Here is a 5,451-nt window from a genome sequence, read left to right as displayed (position 1 = left end):
GCTAGCAAGGTGCTTAGGAGGTATTAACCCCATGTGATGGCCAACGCACGTGGAATGTAGGGATGGTTATTTATGAGCATAGTACTCATGCTTGTTTTCATGGGCCTGCACTCATGCTTGATTTCATGGGCTTTGTGTTCGCGCTTGTTTTCATGACTTCGAGCTGCCCTTATCGATGACTTATCCTCTTAGAGTGTATGTCCATAGTTGTTGGTTATTTACTCTTATGGATTTTGTGCCCATGCTTGCTAATCGTTCTGATAAAAACCCAACACCAAAGAATAAGTTTTGAAATTTATTTATTTTTTTAATTCCTTTTTTAGAAACAAACGGTTCTCTTCTACTTTATATGGAGTTTTATAATCAGCTTCATAATTCTCCAATGTTTAAGCATATGTTTAATATTAAAAGTGGAATTTGAATTTCTCATCATTTTTAAAAAATTTATAAGTTCATAGTTTATACATTTACATGACTATTGATCTACAAGATATATGTTTATATTATTTCAATTGATTATTCTATTAATTTTATAATTGGTTCATTAATGCCCTTTCCATTAATTCCTGCAACTGTAAATTAAATTGAGATATTATTCATTAGAAAGTTGTTGTTGGTCTCAAATCCATTACCTAAAATTATACCTATTGCTGACCTCTGAGGGGCCTATAGCTGTGCTGGAGGGAGATTTATTTGAAAATTTTATCTCCTTTATATGCAATTAAAAATTTTATGTATTTCATTTTTAAAAATATAATTAGGTGCTCTACATGGACTATAGTTAGGATCTTCATCTTGATTAACTATTATTTGTCTATTGACTAATAGGAGCAGAGCTCCTTGTGGTTGTTGTGCTAGAATTTCTATTGAGAAGCTTTGAGAGGTCTTATTTGTTAAGGAGGTTTTGCTAAAAATTTCTACAAAAGTATTAAAACATCTATTTGTTTGATATATATATATATGTACATGTATATGCATATGCATATGTATATGTATATGTATCGATAAGGTATAAACTGATGTCAAATACATTTATGATCAGAAATTTCTCAAGTTAAGGCTTAAGGTATACAAGTTTCTATGAATATTCTCTACTAACCACACTTAATTTTTAGGACGTGACAGTGGAGCAAGCTCAATGCTAAGACTAGGACTTTCCAACCTTACACGAAACAACGCCCACCAACCACTGTCTTATACAAAGGTATCAAGGTTGGGTAGTATGCTCTCCTATGTCCCCTTTAGCGGATAGAAATATAAACTTGAACCACTAGGACTTCTTAATCTTACATAAAGTGGGGCCATAACCCCTTGCCCTAGTCTAAGGTTCTCTCGTAGATGCATTCCTAAGTCCATACTAGCGGATAAAATCAATGATATAAACCTCCAAGACTTCCTAGCCTTACACAGAGTAAGGTCGCAACCCCTACCTTAGTTTAAAGTATACTTGTGAATGTAAATGCACATATGTCGCCACACGTTCAAGCATCTTTATTCACACAATTGTGTTGTTTTTTGCAAACACATTACTCTACCATTTTATAAAACAGAATGCATATAGTTAATATAAAGTACTTGTAAATTATTTTACAAACTAATAGACTAAATGGTTACTCCATTTACCTTTTACCCTTAATATTGAGATTATCATTTGCACAAATGCTTTTAAAGAGGTCAGATTTCCTCAAGTACTCCCTCAATGCTCAATGTACATAATTAACATACCTTAATCAATCTTTAAGCTCTAAATAAAACAACAATTTGGTTGTGCCAAATTACTTAGCACATAGAATCAACACAATAGCACTCTTTGGGTTCAACCAACCTATTCACCATGATCACACATACCTAGACAATCAAAATGACAAAAATACCCTCTTAACTCATTCAACTAGTAACTCCTCTTAATTTTGGCTAAACCATTCAAGGCAATTTGAACCTTTATCCTTAAGGTCTAGCCATTAAACCCTCAAACAGTCATAACACTTTAGTTTCATACCTAAGAGCCTTCTTTAAACATTTTCCTTATTTTAACCCCTCAAAACACCCTAATCCAATTTCTTTATCCACCAAATCAGTGTAGAAATTAGCATAGAAATATAGTACAGGGTGATACAAGATTTACCCGACAAGTCAACGGCTAGAGCAAGCTCCAAGCTCCAATAAATCAATGCCCTATCAAAGCTGGCTTCTTCTCTTCCTCTTCCACACACTTCTCACTTTTTTTCCTCTAGTTTTCAAGAGCTAGCACGTCAATCTTTATCCAAATTCTTAGGTGTATGGCACACTGAGGCAATCCTCACTATTGCTCCTATGTTATACTTCAGATCATCATTCTACCACTTGATCCTATGAACATGTTAATCAAACAACACCAAGCATCAATCCACTACATGAAACCATAATCTGCTAATTACTAGCTTACCCCTAATTAGCAACTAGTTTCATGGATTAAACTTTAGGATGTCATAAGGGATGTCACAAGTCTTCCTTTTAGACTTGGAATGTGAAGCCTTGTCCAAATCATGTTCATCATATTCTTCTTGACCTTATTGTACCTGTTGTAAAGTTTCAATTAGATCTAACAAAACTTTTCATGAATGTATTCCATAAGAGATTTTTTAAGAGTAAGATATTTATCTTTTTTACTCATATTTACAAATGCAAAAGAAACCTTATAAGTATAAAAGGGAAACCTCACACACACAATCTCAAGTGTTTATACTCAAATAATATGGTTAATCACTCATGTTTCACACAAATATGGATTTTTCAATAATGAAATATCTCACTTGCCTTTTAGCCCTCACTAAACTGTTGATTAAAATCAAATGGTGAAACAAACACAATATAAGAGACTCAAACAATCAAGTGAAATCTTCTAGATTAAAATCACTAAAAACAAGCACAAAAATAAAAGAGGAAATTCTAAATTCTCCAAGAAAAGAAAGCAAAATTTTTGAATAAAGTTAAGCTTTAAGAAAAAGTTAATAAAATGTCACACAAGAAGGAAAAGGAAAAGAAAACAAAGAGACTCAAAAATAAGAAACTAGGAAAAGTAAAGATCAAGAAACAAAATTAGGAATCTAGAATAGAGATATAAAAGTAAAAGAGAGTCAAGGCTTACTCAAAACAAGAAAGAAAGTACCTTGCAAGAAAAGTCAAAGTCTAAAATTAGGAAAGACACTCAAACAGGAAGTTAAGGGAAATAAGAAACTAGAAGGAAGATAGGAAAACAAAATAATAGGAACTAAATCAATGGAAACAAATAGAAAAGAAAAAGAAGAGTGACCAACAAGCAGAGGACCTTTCCTTACCACCCAAGCTTAATGTTTTTGGAAACTTTTGTGACTCAGAGTTCAAGTAAGGAACTTTCACCTGTGGAAATCACTACTAAAAAACAACTTTTTATCTAACACATTTTTTTGTAATTTTTTTTAATTTTATTTTTTTTTTACTATTTTTGTGCTCTCTTTATTTTTTAGCACAAAACCTTTTTGCTAAATTTTTTAAATGAATTTCTAGGTATTTTTTCTTTCTTTTTTCTTTGGCAAAAAGGAAACAAAAAAGTCACAAACATAATAGAAGAAGATGTGGATGGAAGATTTAAATACGGTTAGAAAATATGAAACTAAAGTGAAGAACAATGGAGAAAAATAAAGAAAGATGAATGGAAACAAACAAACTAGTAAACTAGTAAGCCTTGCTTTGATGCCAATCTAATACATGACGTGAAAACAGAGTCATGCTAGTTAGGAATGGAAACCTAAAACACAAATGAAACACAAGAAGCAAGAAATAAAGAAACAAAAATATGGAAAATAAAAGGTAAGTGGAAACTAAAGTCAAAGGAAAGAAGAAATAAGGATCAACGAGAAAATCCTCTTGAAAACCAAAATTTCTAGAACTGATAAAATAATTTCATTAGATAAAGAAATTTAAATATCCAATTATCCAATACTTAACATAGTATTTATTAAAATAATCTATATAAAAATATAATGTTTTAGAAAATAATTTTATAAATAAATCAATTGGGACACTATTCATTTACCTGTAGAGTTTTCAAGTGTATACTTACTTCCAACTACTCTTCTAGTGACAATGCTTGACCTTTAAATTCCTATTACCTAAGTAACACTATTGTTATTCATTTATAAACTTTAGTCCAAAATTCTAAAGAAATAGCACAGACAAACATTATCCTTCACTTTTCTCAAACATTGAATCAACATTTCATAGATATCTCGAAAACTAATATATAAATAGCAAAATGGCTCCTAGTTTACTAACCAAAATACTCTTTCCAAACATCTCTATTTCTATTTCTAACCTTCTTTATAGAGAATAATTGTCTACCAAAACAACTTAATTACCAATAATACAATCATCACGTTTATTTCCCACCAATTACTAAAATTCCTCCTTTCAAGCATTTTATCGAACATCAAATATGCATCTAAGTTCAAACAAATACCAAACCTCTTCCTTCTCACCCCCCTTTCAAAATTTTTCCCAATATCAATATTTAGATTAAGCAAACTTCTCAAATTCCACATTTTTAGTAGAAAAACACTTTTAAAATCAAAGAATAAAAGACCCAAATTCACATTTATTTCCATTAATCATAACCCAAAAACAACCATACCAAATTACTTAATGAAAATGTTTAATTAAGATTTAAATTCCAGATTGCTCAATTCCCATCTCTACACAAACAAAAATGGCGGTTAAATAAGGAAATAATAATCCACAACCAAGGCTACCCAAAACACGCACTCATAGAATCATCAAGAAGGAGAAAATTTAAAGAATACCCTACTAGTCATGGTTGAATGAAATTTTAGAAATTACCATTTCAACACAACTCCTCTCTGATTTTATAACTTTAATAAAATCTTAATTTCCTCCTTCTTCCAACAACAAACAATTTTAAACAAGGAGAGAATGAAGTTCCTTATACCAGAACAGTGACGAAAAAGCAAGGAGAAGAGCTGAATGTTGAACATAAAAGAGGTAAAGAGATGAGCTCCACCCGCCCTACAGTCAACAATGGCAGAGAAGAGGAAAGAAAATTTTTGGTGCCGCTGCTGCAATCAAAGGAGGAACACCTAAAAACGTTTATGGTGCTCACACAGAAAAGAAATTCTCATAATGACACCCACAACAACAGAACAAAAAAAGGAGGATGTGACAAGCACAAGCTTAAAGGGAGAGCCCATCCTAAAAGATTAGCCTGTTGGGTGGGAGAGCCTCTTACACTTATAAACCCCACAATACTTGTGAGGCTCTCCGATGTGGGACTTATGACAATGCCACCCCATCAAGAGCCGACGTCCCCGGTAGCTTCACTCTACAGCACTTCACTCGACCTTCTGTCGGTCAGAACCCTTTGTGGGTAGCCCTTTCCATGACACCAGGCTCTCAATGAAAGCCTTACAAGTATTATGG

The sequence above is a fragment of the Prosopis cineraria genome, unplaced genomic scaffold (genome assembly GCF_029017545.1).
Source record: "Prosopis cineraria cultivar Desert tree isolate PC_DT_omini unplaced genomic scaffold, ASM2901754v1 PC6, whole genome shotgun sequence".
Lineage (NCBI taxonomy): Eukaryota > Viridiplantae > Streptophyta > Magnoliopsida > Fabales > Fabaceae > Prosopis > Prosopis cineraria.
The sequence above is the reverse complement of the archived record's forward strand: the minus strand, read 5'-3'. Positions refer to the sequence as shown.